The following is a 24994-nucleotide window of genomic DNA, read 5'->3' as shown; positions in this document are numbered from 1 at the left end:
AATAGATACACACCATCCAGAGTCATTTCATTCATTCATTTCATTAACTCACATCTTTATATCCTACTGGTCAATAATCCTGTAAGGTCTACTGTCACAATATATCCAGACTCCAACCGCTTCTCTCCATCTCTATCATGATCATCCCCCAACTGGCACCACGTTATCTCTCACCTGAATTATTATCCGGATTTCCTAATTGGTCTTCTGTCCTTGCCCACCCCCACACCCTATTCCCCATCCCTAATAGCTTATTCTCAACCTACAGCCAAAATATAAATCAATTTTCTCCATTCTTTTTTCATTCAGGGTGAAATCAACGTCTTAACAATTGCCTAAGTGGCTGTGAACGATCTGACCTCCATTGCCTCTCAGACCTCATTTCTTACCAATCTTCCGTTCTCTCCTTCTACTTCAGCCATGCTGACTCCTTGCTCTTCCTGTGGCACACCAGATTTACTCCCCCTTCACAACTTTTGCATCTAAAGGAGTAAACAAAATGTTTTCTTCACATCAGGTTCAACAAAACCTTGTAAGTATCACTACATTCAGCTTTGTCTCACGTTTGTCCAAATGTGTATTGAGTTCCCACTAATTGCCAACTACTCTGATAAACCTATGAAATACAAATATGCAAAAAAAGAAAATCACTTTCCTGAAGGAGCAAATGGTCTAGTGGAAGTGATCAATGATAAGGACAAAGAGCTATGAGCCCAGAAGAAATGTGTCTGTACATACTGTAGATGCCAAAGCTTCCCAGAGGAGTTCAACCTTGAAGGATTAGCAAGGCTAATAAGGCTAATAAAGGCTAAGAAGGAATTCAGGCGGAAAGAATAAGCGAAGGCACAGAATTCGTAGAGGATGTAATCTCTTTGGAAAACTGCAAGTTAGGGTCCTCTTGCAGTTGACAGTAGGGCTCTGACAAGTGATAAGACTGAATATAGAGGCAAGGGAAGAAAGCAAGGGGTGGGGTTATACATATATACACTTATTCTTACATTAATGCAATGATTTTTATATGCCATACACTGTACTAGGTTCTGGGGAACACTGTAGTGACCAAAATCGTATAGGTTTTACACTCATACTGTTTAAAACATAGTGGGAGAAGTAGAAGGTGGTATGAGAATGCCCAGAAGCAAGCCTAAAAATCAGACTTGGAAAATTAACAAATGCTTTTGCAAAAAATTTGAAATCAAAGGAGAAATCTGAAGTCCACACAGGCATTAGCCAGTGTCAGGCTGAAATGTGTCCCCTCAAGTTCATATGTTGAATACCTAACCTCCTGTACTTCAGAATGTGACTGTATTTGGGGATAGGGCCTTTAAAGAGGTAATTAAGTTAAAACAAAGCTGTTAGGGAGAGCCCTAATCCAATCTGACTGGTGTCCTTATAGGAACAGGAAATTTGGACACACTGAGAGAAACCAAGGATATGCCAGCACGGAGGGATGACCATGTGATGATTCAGCAAGAGAGTGGCCATCTGCAAGGCAAGAAGAGAGGCCTCAGGAGAAACCAAACCTGCCAGCACCTACATCTTGGACTTCCAGCCTCCAGAACTGTGAGAAAATAAATTTCTGTTCTTTAAGCCACCCAGTCTGTGATATTTTGTTATGACAGCCGTAACAAACTAATACAGCCAGATAAAGGAGGTGGGTAGTGGGAAGAGAATTCTAGAATGTGGCAATGATGTATGAGTAGGTTTGGAGGTAAGTTATGTCTGAGGACTAAAAAGTGTTCTGTAAGCTTAGACGATAAGTGGAAGAAGAAAACATTGAGCAATGAGACTAGAGCATTACTGTCTCCGGGGGCGAGATCATCCAGGACCGCGAGCATGAAAAGGAGATTGGACTTTTGCTTAAATCGATGAGAAACCAGTGAAGGGTATTATATAGGGGAGGAGGATTGGCAGGAGTAAGTTTGGACTTAAAAAGAAGTGCCCTGATGGCAGAATGGAGAATGAATTGAGGGGTGGGGTGGAGAGCAAAGCTGGGGGAGAGAATACCAATCAAAAGCCACTGCTCAGTTAAGAAATGATGGTGGCATTGACTAAAATACTAGCAGTTGAGATGAAGAAAGATGAACAGATTTAAAGGATGCTTCTCTCAGGAGGAATTGAAAGTTTTCATCATTGATTAAAATTTGGGGGGTAGGAAGGCAGAAGAATGAGTCACAGGTTATATCCTGGGTTCTGGCTCCACATGGGAGGAGGGATATGACATTCACTGAGATGTAGGAACACAGTGAAAGATACTGACAAGTGACAGTACTGAGTTCAGTCAAGTCTAAACTTTTGAGCTTGAGGGCCATGAAAGTAAGGTTGCCCAACAGACATGTGGATATATGAATCATAAACTTCAGAAAGAGAGTATAGGATAGAGTTGAGATATATAGATTTGGGAGTCATCTATAGATGGTTTTTGAAGCCATGTGAATGAATGGAACAACAAATGACTATAAGACAAAAAGGCCTAGGAAGGAACAAGAATATTTAAAAGAAAGGCAGAGGATAATGGGCCCATGAAGAAGGATAGACTACAGCCTGTGACACAGTGAGAAAACCAAGTCAGCAAGACAGCGGATAATGTTTCAACAGTGTCAGATGATGCAGAGAGATCAGTGAGGCAAAAATTCTTTTAGCCAACAAGGAGCTTTTGCTGATCTTAGATAAAGTTTATGCAGGAGTTTGGTGGACTTAAAAACTAGATTGAAATTTTTTAAATGTGTGTGTGTAAGCGATCTTAACGGCAGGGTGTAAGTGATTAAAGACTGTAAATACAGACGTGAGATGTTGGGCTATAAAAGGGAGACAAGAGAATTGTCACTGGAGGCAGATGTGGGATAAAGGAAGATTTTGTTTGTTTTTTCTAAGATGGAAGAAACATACTGTGTTCAAATGTGAATGGGAAGGAGCCAGAGAAAAGGAAATATTCAAAATTAGTAATGAGATAGCACTGATATCAGTATAGCATGTTTACTTTATGCACAGCTCTGTTTTAGATACTTTACTCAAAATAAATCATTCAATACTAGGGTGAATTATTATTCTACTTTAATAGACAAGAAAACATAGTCATGGAGATGATGAAGTTGTAATCATCTTCCCAAAGTTGTCCATCTTATAAGTTAAGGGAGTCAGGATTTGAAACCAGGAAACCTGCCTTCAGAAGTTACCATATCTCTGAAAGCACAGTAGATAAAATACCTTCAAGGGGTCACCTGGAAACATCAGGGCATGACTGAGGTTAGAGATCATGAGTTTTGAGTGAAATAATCTGTAACATCCACCTTTGCTCTTAGGGAAGAAACATGTAACTCCCAGAGGGAAACTGTATGAGTATGGCTTTTCTCATTTGGAAGAGTCAAGCAGAGAAGCCAGTTAATTAATTAACTTAGAGGTGAAGTCAGGCAAGATAAGATCATATTTTTGTATAATAATGCCTGGATTATTATTGTATAAGGAGTAGGGACAAAGTAATGTTAAAGAGCAGAATTCTGTTTTTCCAATCAACTAGGCAGTCTTTAAACTCAAAGTTCAGTATTTTGGTGGCAAGTTATATTTTGAGGTACTTTAGAAGAAAACTTGGCCACAATTCTATTTCGTGCTAGAAGAAACCAACTGCCTCTTCTGGAAAAGAAGAAAGCTAGCACCTCCCTCCTTTAGGGTAATCAGAAGTGGGTGCAGGTGAGAGCTCCAGTTAGAGCTATCTTAAGCCTAAAGAAGCAAAGATTGCAAGGAACAAGAATAGATGGGGATCCAAATTCTATCATGGGTATTGAGTCCTAAAGGAAAAGTTTAAATAAAGGACTGCAGAAATAACAGAAGGATGGGAAAAGGGACAGAAGAGTTATGTAAGAATTTACATTCTAAAGTTTTAACCACAAAGGCAAGAATAGGGGTGAGAGAAACAAAGACACAAATTATGTGTGGTTTAGGAACCTTTCTCTGAAATTTGACTGAGCTGTTTAAACATTTATTGAAGTCCAGTCTAGAGAAAAAAAGTTGGAGCGATATTTGAAAACTTGTTAGTGCTTCTTCTCCCTCCACTTTGCTGTCAACCGTGGTTGCCTGAAGGACTACTGTATGACCCATTGTGAAGTTCTAGAAGAAAAATATCAATCAGAAACTAACAGCCCAGGCTTATATATCATACATCTAAAACATAGGTGAAGAGAATGGAGGATATTTGCCAATCATCCTCTGCCCAAAGCCAACTCCCCTTCATGCTGTACTACTCATTACAAACATCGTGGTTTAATCATCTGGGAATTATCTTCCTACTTGACATTTTACACTCAATTAGTCCATCTATAATCATTTATTTTTAAGACTGTTTTAGAACAGTTTTAGTTTTATAACAAAATTGAGAGGAAGGTACAGAGATTTTCACATATCCACTGCCCCATACATGCATAGCCTCCCCCATTACCAACATCGGTCACCACAATGTTATATTTTTACCTAGGATGGTCCTACTGTGACACATCATAATCATCAAAGTCCATAGTTTATATTAGGGTTCCAAGGGTTTGCACAAATGTGTGATGTATAATGACATACTCATCAATATAATATCATACAGAGTATTTTTACTGTCCTAAAAATCCTCTGTGCTCTGCCATTCCTGTCTCCATCCCCCATGCCCCACCTCTGGCAACCACTGATTTTTTATTGTCCCATAAGTTTGCCTTTTCCAGACTGTCATATAGTTGAGATCATACAGTATGTAGCTCTTTCAGATTGGCTTCTTTCACTTATTAATATGCAATTAAGTGTCCTCCCCATCTTTCATGGCTTGATAGCTCATTTCTTTTCAGCACTGAATAATATTCCATTGTCTGTATGTACCACTGTTTATCCATTCACCTACTAGAGGACATCTTGTTTGCTCCCAAGTTTTGGCAATAACGAATAAAGTGGCTATTAACATCTGTGTACAGTTTTCTGTGTGGACATGTTTTCAACTCATTTGGGTACATACTAAAAAGTACGATTGCTAGATCATATGGTAAGATTATGTTTAGTTTTATAAGAAACCATAAAACTGTCTTCCAATTCCCACCAGCAATGAGAGTTCCTATTGCTCCAAAATCTCACAAGCATTTAGTGTTGCCAGTGTTTTGGATTTTGGCCATTCCAATAGATGTGTATGCTATGTCACTACTGTATTATTTTGCATTCACCTGATGACATATTTGCCATCTGTATTTTCTCTGGAGTGGTGTCTGTTAAGGCCTTTGGCTCACTTTTAATCAGGTTGTTTTCATATTGCTGGATTTTAGGAGTTCTTGGTATATTTTGGATAATAATCTTTATCAGGTGGGTCTTTTGCAAATATTTTCTCCCAGTATGTGACTTGACTTCTAATTCTCTTGATATTGTCTTTCAGAGAAGTGTTAAATTTTAATGAAATTAAACTTACCAATTTTTTAAATGGATCATATATTTGGTGTTGTGTCTAAAAATGCATCACCATCCCCAAGGTCATCCAAGTTTTCTCCTATATTATCTTCTAAGAGTTTTATAGTTTTGTGTTTTACATTTAAGTCTGTGATCCATTTTAAGCTAATTTTGTCAAGGGCAGAAGGTCTGTGTCTAGATTTATTTTTTTGCATGTAGACGTCTAGTTGTTCCAGCACAATTTGTTGAAGAGACTGTATTTGTCCCATTGCATTGCCTTTGCTCCTTTATCAAAGATGAATTGACTGTATTTATGGGAGTCTATTTCTGGGCTCTATTATGTTTCATTGATCTGTTTGTCTATTCCTTCACCAATACCACACTGTCTTAATTATTATAACTTTATAGTAAGTCTTGAAATCAGGTAGTGTCAGTCCTCCAACTTTGTTTTTCTCCTTCAATATTGTGTTAGCCATTCTGAGTCATTTGCATTCTGCATATAAACTTCAGAATCAAATTTTGGTATTCATAAAGTAGCCTGCTAGGATTTTGATTGGGATTGCACTGAATCTATAGATCAAATTTGGGAAGAACTGACATCTAGACAATAATCAGGCTTCCTGACCATGAACATGGGGTATCTCTCCATTTATTTAATTCTTCTTTGATTTTGTTCATTGGAATTCTGTAGTTTCCCTCATATAGATCATGTACATATTTTGTTAGATTTTTACCAAAGTATTCCATTTTGGGGGTACTAATGTAAACAGTATTGTGTTTTTTCTTTTAAACTCCATTTATTCATTAATGATATATATATATATGAAAGCAACTGACTTTTGCACATTAACCTTGGATCCTGCAAACTTGCTATAATCACTTATCAGTTCCTGAAGTGTTTTTGTCTATTCTTTCAAATTTTCTACATAGACAGTCATGTCATCTTCAAAGAGACAGTTTTATATCTTCCTTCCCAAACCCTATATACCTTTTATTTCTTTTTCTTACCTTGTTGCATTAGCAAGGACTTCCAGTACAATATTAAAAAGAAGTGGTAAGTACCAGTACATGGCAAGGGGACATCCTTGCTTTGTACCTTATCTTAGTGGGAAAACTTCAAGTTTCTCACCACAAAATATGATAAAAGCTCTAGTATTTTGTATATATTCTCATTATCAAGTTGAGGAAGTTCCCTCTAATCCTAGCTTACTGAAAATTTTTATCATGAATGGGTGTTGGATTTTTATCACATTCCTTTATTGCATCTATTGATATGATCATGTAATTTTCCTTTATAGTCTGTTGATGTGATGGATTGCATTAATTGATTTTTGAATGTTGAACCAGCCTTGCATACCTGGAATAACTCCCACTTGGTCATGGTGTATTATTCTCTTTATACTCTTTTGGATAAAATTTGCAAATATTTTGTTGAGAATTTTTGCATTATGTTCATAAGAGATATTGGTCTGTAGTTTTCCTTCATTGTAATGTCTTTGTCTGGTTTTGGTGTTAGGGTAATGCTGGCCTAATAGAATGAGTTAGGAAATATTCCCTCTGCTTCTGTCCTCTGAAAGAGATTGTTGAAAATCGGTATAATGTCTTCCTTAAAAGTTTGGTAGAATTCATTAATAAGTCCATCTGGTCCTTGTGCTTTCTGCTTTGGAAGGTTGTTAATTAATAACTCAATTCCTTTAATAGATATAGGCCTATTCGGATAATATATTTCTTCTTGTGTGATTTTTGGCAGATTGGCTGCTCAAAGATTTAGTTCCTTTCATCTAGGTTATCAATTTTGTAGGCATAGAGTTATACATAGTATTCCTTTATTAACCTTTTAATTTCCATGGAGTCTGTAGTGATGACCCCTCTCTTTATTTCTGATACCAGTAATTTCTATCCTCTCTCTTTTTTTCTTAGCTAGCCTGGCTAGAGGTTTATCAATTTTATTAATCTTTCCAAAAATCAGTATTCATTTTGTTTATTTTCTCTATTGATTTTCAATGTTCAATTTCATTGATTTCTGCTTTAATTATTATTATGTCTTTTTTCTGCTTACTTTGGATTTAATTTGTTCTTCTCTTTCTAATTTCCTAAGGTGTAAATTTAGATTATTGATTTTAGGTATTCTTTTCTTAAATACATATTCAATGCTATAAATTTTTCTTTAGAGGAAGAAAAGGAAGGAAGCACTGCTTTTGCTGCATCCCATAAATTTCAATAGCTTGTGTTTTTATTTTCATTTAATCAAAATATTTTAAAAATTTCCCTTGCAATTTATTTTTTAACCCATATGTTATTTAGAAATGTGTTGTTTAATCTCCATGTGGTTTGGGATTTTTTCAGTTATTTTTCAGTTATTGATTTCTAGTTTAATTCCATTGTGGTCTGAGAACAGACATTGTATGATTTCTTTTTTTTTTTTTAATATTTATTTATTTATTTTAACATCTTTATGGGGTATAATTGCTTTACAATGGTGTGTTAGTTTCTGCTTTATAACAAAGTGAATCAGTCATACATAAACATATGTTCCCATATGTCTTCCCTCTTGCGTCTCCCTCCCTCCCACCCCCCCTATCCCACCCCTCCAGGCTGTCACAAAGCACTGAGCCAATATCCCTGTGCCATGCAGCTGCTTCCCACTAGCTATCTACCTTACTACGTTTGTCAGTGTGTATATGCCCATGACTCTCTCTCGCCCTGTCACAGCTCACCCTTCCCCCTCCCCATAATGTATGATTTCTATTCTTTTAAATTTGTTAAGGTGAGTTTTATGGCCCAGAATGTGGACTGTTTTGATAAATGTTCCATGCAACCTTAAGAAAAATGCCATTTTCTGCTGTTGATAGATGTAGTAGTCTATAGATGTTAATTATATCCAGTTGATTAATGGTGATATTGAATTCAGCTATGTCTTTACTGATATTCTGCCTTGCTGGATCTGTCTGTTTCTGAGAGGGGTGTTGAAGTCTCCAACTATGATAGTGGATTTATCTATTCTCCTTACAGTTCTCTCAGTTTTTGCCTCATCTGTTTTGACAATATTGTTAGGCATGTACATGTTAAGAATTATTATGTCTTCTTGGAGACTTGACCCTTATCATTATTCAATGCCCTTCTTTATCCTTAATAACTTTTCTTGCTATGAAGTGTACTATGTCTAAAATTAATGTAGCCACTCTTACTTTCTTTTGTTCAATGTTAGCATGATATATTTTTCTCCATCCATTGATTTTTTTATTTATATGTGTCTTCATATTTAAAGTGGGTTTCTTATAGACAACATATAGTTGAGTTGTGTTTTTGATCCACTGTTTTTAAATTGGTACATTTATATCATTGACATCGCAAGTGATTATTGATATAGTAATTGAATTAATATCTACCATATTCACTACCGTGTTCTATTTGTTGCACTTGTTCTTTATTCCTATTTTTGTCTTCCACTCTTTTTCTGCCTCTTGTGGTCTTAATTCTGCATTTTGTATGATTCTCCTTTCTCTCATTTCTTGCCATATTACTTATACTTCTTTTTTTAACATTTTTTAGTCGTTGCCCCAGAATTTGCAATATACATTTATAACTAATCTAAGTCTACTTTCAAATACTGCTATCATTTCCTGGCAGTATGAGTACCTTATAATAACAAAATAAGCCTAATTTTTTCATCCCATTTCTTTTATTATTGCTGTCATTCATTTCACTTATAAGTAAGCATACATAAGCATATATATGATATTTGATATACAAATAAACATACATAATTGAATACATTTTGCTATGATTATTTTGAACAAATTATTATCTGTTAGATCAATTAAAATAAGAAAAATAAAAGTTTTTATTTTACCTTCACTTATTCTTTCTCAATGCTCTTCCTTTTTTTCTGTAGAACTGAGTTTCTGATTTATATCTTTTTAAAAATTCTTTTAACATTTCTTGTAAGGTAGATCTACTAGAAAGAAATTCCCTCAAGTTTTTGTTTATCTGAGAAAGTCCTTTATTCTTTACTTTTGAAGGATAATTTCAGAGGGTACAGAATTCTAGGCTGGTGAGTTTTTTCTCTCAATGTTTTAAATATTTTAATTCACTCTCCTTGATTGCATCTTTTATGAGGAGAAGTTGGATGTAACCTTTATCTTTGTTCCTCTATAAGTAAGGGTTTTTTCCTCTCTCTGATTTCTTTCAGGATTTTTTTTCTTTACCTTCGATTTCCTATGATTTGAAAATGATAAGTATTTTTTTTGACATTTATCTGTCTTGGTAGTCTCTCAGATTCCTGGATTTGTGGTTTGGTGTCTGACATTAATTTGGGGAACTTCTCAGTCATTATTGGTTCAAATATTTTCATCTGTTCCTTTCTCTCTTCTAGTATTCTACTGCATATATGTTACAGCTTGGATTTTCCGGGTTGTTGTTTTTTTTTTTTTCAGTCTTTGTTCTCTTTGCTTTTTGGTTTTCAAAGATTCTATTGATAGATCTTGTAGCTCAGAGATTCTTTCCTCAGCTGTGTTTAGTCTACTAATAAACCCATCAAAGGCATTCTTCATTTCTGTCACAGTGTTTTTGATCTCTAGCATTTCTTTTTTGTTCTTAGGATTTCCATCCCTCTGCTTACACTGCCCATCTATTCTTTCCTGGTATCTATTCATTAGAGCCCTTAGCATATTAATTATAGCTTTTATTTAATTCTTAGTCTGATAATTTTAACAGCCCTGCCATGGCTGGTTTTGATGCTTGCTGTGTCTCTTGAACTGTGTTTTTTGCCTTTTGGTATGCCATGTAATTTTTCTTTATATCTGGACATGATGTAAAAGTAAAAGGAACTGCTGTAAATAGGCCTTTAATAAGGCGGTGGTGAGGTGTTGGGGGAGGGGAAGCATTCTGTAGTCCTATGTTTAAGTTTCAGTATTTTAGCGAGCTTATGCCTCTGGACTGGGAACCTCACAAGTGTTTCTTAAGTTTTCTTTTTTTCCCTCCTTCCTTCGGTGGAATAGGAAGGCTAGACCGGGCTGGAATTGGGTATTTCACTTCTCTCTCATGGAAGATTAGAGCCAGCTGGAGTTGGCTATTTCCCTTCCCCAGGCCAGTTAGACTCTAATACTACCCCTAAAGTGTAGGATCACATTAACTAGTTTCCCCTGAGGACAGGCCTTAATAAGAAGAGCAGAGTTTTTTTCTCTCATTGTTCTTGGGTATTTTAAAATGGCTCCCTTCCCTCTCCCCCTGAGGGAAGATCAAGCGGATTTCTCTCCAATGTATACTGTGGGAATCTGGTCAGATTCCTGGGGGTAAATGTCACAGTATTGTGGGTACCCTCCATGACTTAATTCCCTTGGAGTTCTTTTTTTTTTTTTTTTTTTTTTTTGCGGTATGCGAGCCTCTCACTGCTGTGGCCTCTCCCGCTGCGGAGCACAGGCTCCGGCCGCGCAGGCTCAGCGGCCATGGCTCACGGACCCAGCCGCTCCACGACATGTGGGATCTTCCCGGACCGGGGCACGAACCCGTGTCCCCCGTATCGGCAGGCGGACTCTCAACCACTGCGCCACCAGGGAAGCCCTCCCTTGGAGATTTTAACTCTCAGAGTTGTCTGCACTGAGCCTCCAGCAATTCGTCAATTACGGTTCTGTTTTTCCTACCTGGGCGCTGGTTCCAGCGGTATTTCCAATCATGACTCTCTGCTCTGGTAAGTTTTGACTCCCTGTATTCCCTTGTCTGTTTCTCCAATCTTGGAGACAGTGGTTTCCTCTGTGTCCCCTCCTCTCTTATGGATCCAAGAAGAGTTGTTAATTTTTCAACCTGTTCAGCTTTTTACTTGTTAGAATGGAGGGGCAACTTCTAAGCTCCTTACTTCAGGAACCAGAAACTTTTAAAATAAGAATCTTCTGTAATCTTTTTAAATAAGTATTTTTATGATATTAAGTAAATACTTGTGAAAAGATATGGACAATATGTAGGATTATTAAAATAAAAATTATTGTGTAATTCCACCAAGGAGTGGTAACCATGGAAACCTTGGGGTACTTAACAGTCACGCATGTCCACATCTATAATCACATTGCACAAACATCTTGAAATCCTCTCCAATTATTTATTACATGAGCATGCTCCAATGTTACCAAAAAGTCTGAAGACATTGTTTAGTGTCTATATAATACCTCGTTCAAGTAATATTCTGTAATTTATTCAACCATTTTCCTATTGTTGGTCATTGAAGCCATTTAAAATTTTTCACTAATCAAAATAATCTAGCAATGAATATCCCTATAATTAAGACTTCATTTCTGATTGTCTTCTTAAGATATTTTCTTAGAATCAAACTATTGTGTGAAAGAATTCAAACTTTCAAAATCTCTTAATGAATTAGTAAATCTCTTTACAGAAAAGCTATGACCATTTACCCTCTCACCTGAAGTGCATTAGAGAGAATTACTCACCCATTGAAAGAAGAAAACGTTTATTTAAAATCAAAAGAAGCTGGCTTTTTTGCTTGCTTGTGCATGGGTGAGATGTACTTATAAGTCACAGTGTCTCAGAGCTGACATAGATACAACTTTGAGAAGTGTGGAGTTGAGGAACTGGAAGGCTGTCAGAGATGAGAGGGTTAGATGGCTTTTAGCTGTGGAAATGTGGTTACTGGAGTGTGATAGTTGTTGATTGGCTTTCAAACTGTGCCACTGTCATCCATTGTCTGACTTCCTAGAGGCAAGGGGTACCAGTGCAAAGTGTCACTGAGCAACTAAGATAAGTTTAACCTCCAATCTGCTTTGTTACTTGCCATGTTTTAGGATTATGGCCAAAGAACTATCAGGATTTTTATTATTTGGATTACTAATGAGGTTGAATTTTTTTCCTGTGTTTATTAATTCCTTTTCTGTGAGTTCTTTTCTCATCAGTTTTGTCTATTTGTATAAGTTGTTTTTCTAATTTGTATGACTGTCTTTGAGTTTTACAAAAGACTTGACTAACATATGCAAAGAAAAAATTTTCCAGTTTATCCTTTTCAAATCTTAATAAACACTAAAAAATCTTTGTTTACTTTATAGACATATTCAAACTTTTATTCCTGCTACCACCACATCGGAGGCCTTTGTTATCTTGCACTTAAATTATTGACCTGGCCTCCTGGCCAGTCTCCTAACACTAGTATCCTTTCCTCCAGGCATTGCTGTTAGCATGATTCATCTTCCAAGCGCACTGCTTTTATTAAGTCAGTTTTCCTCCATAAAAACTTCAGTGACTCCTTAAGATCTGCAACATAAAATCCTAAGACTCTACACAATCCTTTCACATGTATATCCCATCCATAACTTGCCTAGCATAATTCCTGGACCCCAAACAGCCTGAACTATTTATTATTCCCCAACATCCATTAGTTCATTCATTTTTTTGATAAGTCTTTAGTCAATACCTGTCTTATGCCAGTTTCCCAGGGGATGCTAAGACAAGTAAGACTTGCAAATATACATGGGATGGTTGGGAAGCCCAAGAAGTAATCAGACGACTGACATAGAATGTACTAAGAAATGTAATGAATCAAAATGAGGTAATGAAGAGGACATGGTAATGAAGAGGTAATGAAGGACATGCTTCTCACAGGTGATAAAATGCATGAGCTGAGTCCTGAAAGTCAAAGAGAATCAGCTGCAAAAGTTTGAAATGGAGAGAATGTATGAAACAAGTTGGGGCTCTAGTTCTGTATAGACAAGGCAGAAAGAGTAATGGTGAGAGATGAGGCTAGAGAGAAAACATGGATGTATTTGTAGAGCCATGCCAAGAAAGAAAGTGTGGAGATTCCTTCAGATTATATAATTGACTTAGCTGTCTGGATGATAGAATATGGGAGGTGGGAGGTAACAGAAATGAAATCATTTTGGCTAGGATGATGTCTAGTTTCCTGACATAGACCTCAGGGTCGATGTTGGATTCACAGACAAGGGAGAGTGGAGGAGAAACAGGCTTGGGTGGTGGGGAGAATACATTCAGTTTGGGACATACTGAATTTGTGCTGCCTGAGGGAAATACAAAGTCCAAGTTCAGCTGGATTTTCTCCTCTGCCCTTACCCACAATAGCCCCTCTACCTAGTGCACACTCTTGCCCCCCCCTCACTCTCCAAGTCCTATCCAATCTACAGCCTAAGTCCCACTCATCAGTCATAAAAAAATCTTTGTCTACTTAAACTCAGCTGAAACATTTGCCTAAAAATGATTTAAATGTTACTTGGCCGAATATATGAGTCTTGTCCTCTCAATAAAGCTGCTTCTGCTCTGTGGTATGGCCCCGTATGAGACAGAAACAATTCTGTGGGCTGTTTTGATTTAAATTCCACAGCAACTAGAAATAAACAACTTGCTGAGTGAGAGAAAAGCTAGTTTGAGGTGGATTTGAGGGAAGAATGTATGATTGGGGGAAATAGACACTTATTTCATGAATTGTTTAGCCCAGTCATAGTAAGGGGCAAATAAGACATCACAGAAGTAGTTTCCCAATCAAGGTCACAGGTTGTGTGAAGTTTTGTGCAGAGAGTATGTCAGGGCCTTATTATATCTTAATAGATGGAGCCCTAGGCTGTGACCATTGTCATGTTTTGTACATCAGTGAATTGTTAGCTTCTATTTGTAGGTGAGGAAAGAGCGCCTGCCTAGAAATTAATATTGAAATTCATAGCTACCAGGTTTAAATAATACTAAGGCTGCCTTCTCCTACTGCCTTCCAACATAATAAAGCTTTAATCTAAATTAGGTCTTCAAAAAATTATGTGCAACAATAGAGAGACACATAAGCTGTGCTGACATTGAGGATATACGGTAATTGCCCAGGAGTATGCACTATGCTTGTATCTGATGAATTATAAGCTTTGAATACTATTTAGTCATTTCGTGTATGTGACCGAAAAAGTGTCACTAATGTTTTTAATGATACTCATGTAGCATCGGTCATTGTCTAACAAAATGAAAGACATACTTGAACACAGATAACAAATATATATACCCTTTTCCTAAACCAAATGGCACCTTTTCAGAGATGATGACTAGCAATAAAAAAGAAGCGTGAACGGACAGATTTTCTACACGTTTAGAACAGTGAGAAAAGGATTGTGCTGCATGTATAAATTTTTTGTGATTCTTTGAATTAAAGACCACTGTGGGGTTAGGATTTAAAAGGAGCCCAGTTCACAGTGGTATGAGTTAGCAATTCTAAAATTACTATTTATGAATTTTAGGATTGAGCATATGAGTAAATATATTGAGAATAATGAAAGCCATATTTCTGCCTGTGGAGAAAGGAGTTAGAAAATGAAAAGGGAGAAGACAAGAATGAACTCTGTTATAATAAATGAAAATTGAAGATAGCAGTACAAATGCATATTTTTAAAATAGAGAAATAGAAATAAAATTGTAGCTAGAGATAGGAAGATTTAAATATATGCATATTTAGTAGTTCTTCCTACTGAAATGTCCTAGTAGTAAAGCTACCACTGTTGCGATGAGCAAACCTAGTTCTTAGATTCAGTTACTATATACCATAGGCTACTAAAGGAAGCTGGGGCACCTTAGAGAAGTGGCTGAGTCCAGGGCTATGGCAGAGAGAGTACACAATGAGCCTGGAGCATCTTGTTGTGATGTAAAGGAAAGAATTGTTAAATAATATACTGAGAATATGTCAAAAGGACACTGAAGCCAGCTTGAAGTGGCTCTCACTGGGCAAATTTGAGACAATTTCATGAAAATGAATAAATGAGAATAACAGAGCTTTCGTGAAATAAAAATTTATGAGTCTATACTAATGTAAATAAGTAAACAAATATATAAATAAGTGGGGGGAAAAGAATATAAAGTTAGAAAATCATCATTTTGTGGCCATAATAGATATTATTGATTTAGACAGAAATTGATGATTGATAAAACAAGTGAGAAAAGTTTGGTAAGGAAATTTACATATCACAAAGTATTCTTCCATGAATTAGTTATTACTTAAAAAAGAAATATAATAACTTTAGAAGGGATGAATCTCAGAAAAACAGTCAAGTAATCAAAGTTAACAGGTGTCACCAATAATAGGACAAACTAACAGTGGGAGACTCTGACAGGATACACTAGAAAGAACATTGAGTCACTTCCACAGTATTTCTGCCAAAAATATATAATCTGAATCTAACCATAGTGAAACATCAGACAGACCCAGATTGAGGGACTAAATGGAAAGTATGGTTATTGCTTCTTAATGGTGCATATAAACTACCCACACTCAACCAAATGGTCACTGAAATATGTACAGATATCAGAAGTGATATGGAACAGTGGATTCAATATGAAAATATGAAATAATGGAACAAAAATTAAAATTATGATCTTTCCCTTGTTAGCAGGGCATTCATGAAAAACTTCTCCAGTACTAACAAGATCAAGATGAAAAAGGTTGTATATTGTGGTATTATTTGAGATAGTGGTGGCCATGTTCTCTAGAATTAAAGGGAAATACATACAATTTCTGAAAACTTTATAGTAGAACAAGGTAATACAAGGAAAAGAAAATCAATGGTAAAAGCAAAACACATAAATTTCTAAAATATACTCTTCTTAAAAGATGTACTTTTAACTATGGGATTTTAGAATTGAATGTCTCCTTAAAGATTCTCTAAATCCGAAACTATCATTTACAAATAAAGAAACTGAATCCAGATAAATTGGTTTATCTGAGATTATCTGGCTAATTAGATGACAACCTAGAATTTGGATCATGTAGTTGAACAGTTTATTTGGAATCTTTGCTCTACCTTTTTTTCTGATTGTTTAAAAATTGTTTCACATTAGTGGCCTTCCAATAAACAAGTAGAGATTTAAATGTATCCAAAACCCTCAGATAGCTAGAATCAAGGCATGACTATGTCCTCAATATTATTAAATATATACAGAATGGCTTCTTAAAAGTATGCTCTAAAATTTTCTTTCAATAATTTCTAAGATAGAAAAAAACTAATATGTGATTTTTGACTAGCTTATTGAATTATCTGTCCAGAATGATTGTAAGCTTTTTAATCATTGTTCGGATATGACATGAGTATTTCACATATGCATGTGGAAAAGTATACTAGCCTTTTAGTTCCTATTCAATATATCTAAGAATGGTTGTCATACCGTAAAATATATCAAATAAAATTTAAAATAAACATTTTAAATCATTTAAAATAAAATAGAGGGATTGCAGTGGTAAACTATACCCAAATCTATCATTCTTAGTAAGAGCTACTGAATGTTAGGTATCCTATTCAGGAAAATATCGAGTGAGTGACAGCCTCAGGCATTTGGGGACTAATGCCCATGTCATTAACCAGAGAGGCCTTTTTAGTGTGAAATCATAGAAGGTCAAACAAAATCCTTAGCATCATGGTGAAAACTGATTTATGAAAGCTTAGCAATTATTAGTGTTAAAAATATTTTAACATATAACAAACACTTTTTGGCTTTATTGTGGTATATTGACAAAATTATAAGATTTAAACTGCATTGTGATTTGATACACGTATACCTCATGAAAGATTCTCACAATCTAGTTAATTACCACATCCATCACATATTTATCTTTTCTTTTTTGATGAGAACATTTAAGTTCTACTTTAAAAAAAATTCAATTATAAGATAGAGTGTTATCAACTATACTCACCATGTTTTACATTAGATCCTCAGACCGTATTAATCTCAGCTGAAAGTTTGCACCCTTTTACCAGCCTCTCCCAATTTCCGCTAACTCTCTGCAACAAGTTTTCTACTCTCTGTTTCTGAATTTGACTTTTTTTATGATGCTATAAATGTCATATCTTGCAGTATTTGTCTTTCTGATTTTTTTCACTTAGCATAATGCACTCAAAGTCCATCCATGTTGTTGCAAATGACAGAATTTCTTTCTCATAGCTGAATAATATTCCATTGTGTATAGAGATGTGTATATGTATATACACACACACACACACATATATCACATCATCTTTATCCATCATCTGTTGACAGACACTTAGGTTGTTTCCATATCTTGACTGTTGTAAATAATACTGCAACAGACCTAGATTGCAGTTATCTCTTCATGATATTGATTTCATTTCCTTTGGATATATACGCAGAAGTGGAATTGCTGGGTAATATGGTAGTTCTATTTTTAACTTCTAGAAGAACCTACATATTGTTTTCCACAGCGGCTGCATCAATTTACATTACCACCAACAGCATACAAGAGTTCCCTTTTCTCCACATCTTCATCAACATTTGTTATCTGGTCTTTTTCGATGGTAGCCATTCTAACAAGTGTTACATAGTATCTCATTGTGGTTTTGATGTGCCTTTTCCTGATTATTAGTGATGCTGACCATCTTTTCATGTACATTTTAGCTATTTGTATGTCTTTGGAAAAAAATCTGTTTGGATCCTCTGCCCATTTTTTAATTGGATTGTTTGGTTTCTTTTGCCACTGAGTTGTATGAACTTTTTATGTATATTGGATATTACCCCCTTATCAGCTATATGATTTGCAAATATTTTCTCCCAATCCATATGTTGCCTTTTTATTTTGTTGATGGTTTACTTTGCTGTGCAGCAGCTATTTAGTTTGATGCAGTCCTACTTGTTTGTTTTTGCTTTCGTTGCTATAGCGTTTGGTGTCAAATCCAAAAAATCATTGCCAAAAACAATATAAGAGAGCTTAAAACCTAAGTTTTCTTCCAGGAGTTTTATGGTTTAAGGTCTTACGTTCAAGTCTTAATCCATTTTGAGTTGATATTGGTGTATAGTGTAAGATAGGAGGCCAGTTTTATTCTTTTGCATGTGGCTGTCCAGTTTTCCCAAAACCATTTATTAAAGAGATGAGGTTTTACCCATTGTATAGTCTTGGCACCTTTGTTGTAGATTAATTGACCCTATGAGCATGAGTTTATTTCCAGGTTCTCTATTGTTAAACTGATCTGTGTGTCTGCTTTTATGCCAGTGCCATACTCCTCTGTTATAGCCTTGTAATTTAGTTTGAAATCAAAGCATGATGCCTCCAGCTTTGTTCTTTCTTAAGATTGCTTCGGCTATTCAACGACTTTTGTGGTCCCATACGAATTTTAGGGTGTTTGTTCTAGTTCTGTGAAAAATGCCATTGGAATTTTGATAGGAATTGCATTTAATTTGTAAATTTCTTTGGGTAGTATGAACATTTTAACAGTACTAGTTCTCTCAATCCATGAGGACAGGATATCTTTTCATTCATATGTGTCATCTTCAGTTTCTTTCATCAATGTCTTATAGTTTTCAGTGTACAAGTCTTTCACCTCCTTGGTTAAATTTATTCCTGGATATTTTATTCTTTTTGATACAGTTGTAAATGAGATTGTTTTCTGATAGTTTCTTGTTAGCATATAGAGATACAACTTATTTTTTTTTTCTAGAGTCAGTCCTAGTTGCTGCAGAAGTCAGTGGTGGTGACCAGCACTTCTTAGTTTCAACAGTTGGGCAACACACACAGTTGATTCTCAGCTCTCTCATGCCTTCTATTTGTTTTGTATTGAAGTATAGTTGATTAACTGTATTTTATTATTTTCAGGTGTATAACATAGTGATTCAAAAATTTTATCGATTATTCTCCATTCATAGTTATTAGAAAATGTTGGCTGTGTTCCCTGTGCTGTACAATATATTCTTGTTGGTTTTTTATTTATACATAGTAGTTTGTACCTCAATCCCCAACCCCGAGCTTGCCCTTCCCCCCATTTTCCTGTCCCCACTGGTAACCACTAGTTTGTTCTCTATATCTGCGAGTCTGTTACTTTTTTGTTATATTCACTAGTTTATTTTTTAGATTTCACATAGAAACACAACTGATTTTTGTATATTAATTTTTGTATCCTGTACTTTTTCTGAATTCATTGATTAGTTCTAACAGTGTTTTGGTGGAGTGGTTAGGATTTTCTTTATATAATATCATGTCATCTGCAAATAGAGACAGTTTTATTCTTCCTTTCTGATTTGGATTTGGATGTCTTTTATTTCTTTACCTTGCCTAATTTCCCTGGCTAGGACTTCCAGTACTATGTTAAATAAAAGTGGCAAGAGTGGGCATCCTTGCACCTCATCTTAGGAAAAGCTTTCATTTTTCACTATTGAGTATGATGTTAGCTGTGGGCTTATCACATATGGCCTTTATTATGTTGAGGTATGTTCTCTCTATAGCCACCTTTTTGAGAGTTTTTATCATGAATGGGTGTCATATTTTGTCATATGCTTTTTTTTGCTTCTATTGAGGTGATCCTATAATTTTTATCCTTCATTTTGTTAATGTGGTATATCACATTGATTATGCAGTTGTTGAACCATCTTTGCATCCCTGGAATAAATCATACTTGATCATGGTACATGATCCTTTGACTGTATTGTTAAATTTGGTTTGCTAATATTTTGTTAAGGATTTTTGCATCTATGTTGAACAGGGATATTGGCCTGTAAATTGTCTCTTCTTGTAGTATCCTTGTCTGGTTTTGGTATCAGGGTAATGCTGGCCTTGTAGATGAGTTTGGAAGTGTTTCCTCCTCTTCTTTTTTTTTTCTTTTTTTTTTTTTGTTATTATATTTGGGAGAGATGAGAAAATTGGTATTAATTCTTTAAATGTTTGGTAGAATTCACCAGTGAAAATTCACAGGGACCTTCTGGTCCTGGGCTTTCCTCTGTTGGAATGTTTCAATCTCCTTACCAGTAATTGGTTTATTCAGATGTTTATTTCTTCATGATCCAGTCTTTGTAAGTTTTATGTTTCTGGAATTAATCCATTTCTTCTAGGTTTTCCAGTTTGTTGGTGTTTAATGTTCATAGCAGTCTGTTATGATCCTTTGTATTTGTGTTGCATTAGTTGTAATGCCTCCTCTTTTATTTCTAATTTTATTTGAGTCCTCTCTATTTTTTGTTTGCAAGTATAGCTAAAGTTTTGTCTAGTTTATTTTTCTTTTAAAAAAAAACCATATCTTAGTTTCATTGATCTTCTCTAATGTCTTTCTTTTCTTTATTTCATTTATTTCCTCTCTGGCCTTTGTTATTTCCTTCCTTCTGCTAACTTTGGGCTTAGTTCTTTCTTTTTTCCAGTTCCTTGATGTTTAAATTTAGGTTGTTTATTTGAGCTCTTTCTTCTTCTTAACATAAGCTTTATCACTATGAACTTCCCTCTTAGTGCTGCTTTTACTACATCCCATAAGTTTTGGTATGTCATATTTCCAAATATGTTCTGCTTAGTCTGTCAGTTAATACTTATTTGTAATATCTATCATTAGAAAGTCCAAAATTTACCTAGAATTTATTCTTACAGTTACATGGGATCCTGTTCTTAATACTGAATTTCAAGAGGATTTAATATCCTATTAATACTTGGTATTATTTATATTTTTTACACATAAAAATTTATCTTCTAAAAATTAAAAGAGGGCCCAAGATTTGAAGTGTCAGTTTATCAAAGAAGAGATACTGATGGCAAATAAGCACATTAAAAGGTGCTGAATATTAGTAATTAAGGAAATGCCCATTAAAACAACAATTACACACCCACTAAAACGGCTAAAATTAAAAAGGAGGAGAAAAAAGTGTTAATAGGGATGTTGAACAACTGAAACTCGCATATATCGATGGACAGATTGAAAAACGGAAGAGCCACTTTCAAAACAGCTTAAAGTAAACATACACTTACCATATGACTGCACAATCACCATCTTAGATATTTACCCAAAAGAAATGAAAACATACATCACAAAAACACTTGTGTTCAGATTTTCCTAGCAGCTTTGTTCAGAATATCAAAAACTTTAAACAGTCCTACCATATGTGACAACATGAATGAAACTTGAGATTATGCTAAGTAAAACAAGCCAGTCACAGAAGGACAAACATTGCATGTTTTCACTTATATGAGGAACCGAAAATAGTCAAATCATAGAAGCAGAGAGTAGAATGGTGGTTTACAGGGGCTGAGGGAAGGGGGGAATATGGAGTTGATATTCATTGGGTATAAATTTTCAGTTATGCAGGATGAATAAGGTCTAGAGGCATACTATATAACATCATGTCTATAGTCAACAATATTGTACACTGAAAATTTTGTTAAGGGGCTAGATTTCATGTTATATGTTCTTACCACAATAACAACAAACACTGGGAACAGCTCAAAAGCTCATCAACTGGTAAATGGATAAAAAACTGTAGTGCATACTACAAATTATTGCATTACTATAAAGTATTGAATCTTAGCTAGCAATAAAAAGGAACAAGTTGGTGAGACACTGTAAAACGTGGATGAATATCAAAAGCATCTTTCTAAGTGAAAGAAGCCAGACACAAAAGACAAGATACTACACAATTCCATTAAATGAAATGCTTAAAAATTGCCAAACTATTGTGACAGAAAGTATATGACTTGTCAGAGGTAGGGATCAAGGAAGAGATATGACTGCAAGGGGGATGTGGAAACCTTTTTGGATGATGGAAATGTTTAATATCATAACAGGAATTACATGCCTGTGTATCCTTGTTGAAACTTTTCAGATGAACCTTAGTTAACCTTACCTAATTATATATCTAAGGTATCATAGAAATAATTTAAATATTTCTGAAATTATGGGTGAAATTTCTTTATTTATTCAATAAACATAAATTTATTATGTATCTTGCTAGCTGTTCACCAAAATCCATTCCTCCTCCTAACATAATAATAGAGTTAAAACTGAGACATGGTGGCCCAGCTGGGATTGCTTTTCCCAGCCATTCTTTCTTCTAGCTGTGGTCAAGTGATTAAGCTCTATCATTAGCATGTGAATGGAAAGGATATTTGTAATCTCTGTTTTATTTGATTAAGAGAAAAGCTCTGACCATTGGCTTTCACTCTTTATCCCTTACCCTTTAGAATGGGACTGATCAGGATGACCTTGGAAGTCATGTATATATGATGTCATAGTTACAGCCAGCCTCTGTGGCACAGAGCTACTAATTCACTAGGATGGCTCACTTTGGACTGTTCTTGAATTAGAAATAACTTCTTTGTTTTTTGAGCTAATGATTATGGGGGGGTTCCTTTGTCATTAAGTAGCCTATCCTACTTTCACTAAAGCACTTTTTTTTTTAATAAATTTATTTATTTGTTTGTTTTTGGCTGCGTTGAGTCTTCATTGCTGCATGCGGACTTTCTCTAGTTGTGGAGAGCGGGGGCTACTCTTCATTGTGGTGCACAGGCTTCTCATTGCAGTGGCTTCCTTTGGTGCAGAGCACAGGCTCTAGGCGCTTGGGCTTCAGTAGTTGTGGCATGCAGGCTCAGTAGCTGTGGCTTTCAGGCTCTAGAGAGCAGGCTCAGTAGTTGTGGCCTACGGGCTTAGTTGCTCCGTGGCATGTAGGATCTTCCTGGACATGCTCTGCAGCATGTGGAATCGAACCCGTGTCCCCTGCATTGACAGGTGGATTCTTAACCACTGTGCCACCAGGGAAGTCCCTAAAGCACTTTTCTTTACTAAAATTTCTTTTTTCCCTAAGAGTATTCTTAAGATATATTGTTAACTGAATAAAGCAATTTATAGAACAATGTATACTGTAAGCTACCATCTGTTTAAAACTGTTGCTAATATTTAGGGGCAAATTGAATGACTGGGAGACAGGGAGGGAAGGCAGAATTTTATTATATGCCATTGTGGAATGACATTCATGGAAAACATTTGGATTTTGAATTTTGTACCATGTCAATATACAATCTATTAAAAATAGAGATTAAATTAGGAAATAATTATAAAATATAATTATAAAATATAATCTTGACCCACTGTTTCTATCATATTCAATTACAGAGACTCTGTAGAGGTATTATGCATATCAGGAGATACCATAGAGTCAGAGAAGGATTATAGAACAAATGTTCATTACTTTGCAGAATGTTTGACATATAATAGGATGTCAGTAAAAGTTTCCTGTTCTTCATCTTTGCATGGTACTTCACAGTCTTGTCAGTAGCTGCTTAGTAGACCTTTCCTGAAGTGTGGGCATGCACCGTCTATGGAATGCAAGATGATTTGAGGTTGCACAGGCGGTGCTTATATGTGGTACAAGGAATTGAAATTATAGAGCATTCGCTCACAGCATGATGCTCTTTTCAGTCTTTCTGACTAATGTCAAATTTGACCTTAGCTTATTTTTAACATATCTCTAACACTTGCTAATCTACTTCAAGCTCAGGACCTTTGAATGAAAATGTCTAGCTAGAACTTAGTAAATGCACCTTTTTACCATGTATACCCATTTTATTCTTAACTTATATTAAAAGAAGTGATACCAGTCCTCCAGTTGTAAAACTGATTTTATATACATTTACTTAAATAAAAATTAGGATCAATTAAAGAAAAGTTCTCAGTAAATAATAATACGAGTTATTCAGGGATAAGGCCAAAAAAATTACAGAAGTGTATGTAAAGTTTTCTGGAATTCCTATTGTTGAAAAATTTTACTTCTTTAATAAGGGCTTTCTAAACCACTCTTATTTCTCTTTTCTATGAATTATTAAACTCACGGTTTTACAGTTTTTGTTTAATCAATCCTATGTTTCCTTTTGACAGTCTTACTACAGTATTTGGTTTATTTACTCATTTAATAAGTATTTATTGAGGAACTATTAGGCACTGTCTCGAACTAAATGCACAATGGTGAACATAGGGTTCACATTGTTGAAAAATAAAATTTTAGAGAGTGACTTTATGATATACAGTATACTTAGGGTGAACTAAATCTCATTAAGAAACAATACTAAAATGGCATGGCATACCCAGTCGTTACCACTCTGCTCACCATAATCTGATTCTAGTATCCATCAAACATTGTGTCACTCTGCCCACATATACCCATCACTGCACAAATAAAAACTTCAGGAATATACATTCTAGCTGAAAGATGGACAATAAGCCATAGATAAAGTAAACTGTATTTTTATATAAAATGTATAGTAGGAGAAGAGAAATCAGGAATCTGAGTAGAGGAAATGGGGCAGGTTGAATTTTAAATCAAATGATCTAATTTACCTAATATTTTAAAGTTGTGTGTCAACTCAAATTCTTGGCTATCATTTTTACCATCTAAATTATGTCTACCCATCCTTTTTTTTTTCAGTTGTGTGCTTAATAATGCAAGTGATGGAGCATTTTACTGAGTCTGGGCAGAAATTTCAGCATTCTCTAAAGAAAACTTACACCTAAAAGTAAGTACTGGATATCTTAAGTATAGGAATGACGTCATTGCAAAGTCACTGGTCCTTGAAGCACTTACTGAAAGTTTATTATCATAAAACAGTGATTATATATATATATATATATATATATATTTTTTTTTTTTTACCTCCAATCCACTAGTGTAAAAGACATCTTCCTTTAACTACAGATATGCGGTCCCTAGAAGACTTGCCTAAGGCCACTGCCTCACATGATGAGGAACAGTGATTGGCTGACTTCCCATACATTAGCATGTTTCCTACAGACGTTGATAAGTGTTACATTAATGGTGCCATGAGATTTTTGCAATGTATGTTTTCTACATGCTCACTTAAATGGTTTTG

The 24994-nt window shown here is 35.3% G+C and overlaps 1 long non-coding RNA gene across 1 annotated transcript; it reads left to right on the top strand.

Moving 5' to 3' along the window:
- The first annotated feature begins 232 nt into the window (after positions 1-232).
- On the top strand, positions 233-24632 carry LOC307186769. The gene is made up of 3 exons (XR_013828459.1): positions 233-532; positions 1397-1563; positions 24553-24632. It is a non-coding gene; the product is annotated as an uncharacterized lncRNA (long non-coding RNA).
- The last annotated feature ends 362 nt before the right edge of the window (positions 24633-24994 follow it).

The sequence above is a fragment of the Stenella coeruleoalba genome (assembly GCF_951394435.1).
Source record: "Stenella coeruleoalba genome assembly, chromosome: 5".
Taxonomy (NCBI): Eukaryota; Metazoa; Chordata; class Mammalia; order Artiodactyla; family Delphinidae; genus Stenella; species Stenella coeruleoalba.
The sequence above is the reverse complement of the archived record's forward strand: the minus strand, read 5'-3'. Positions and strand labels throughout refer to the sequence as shown.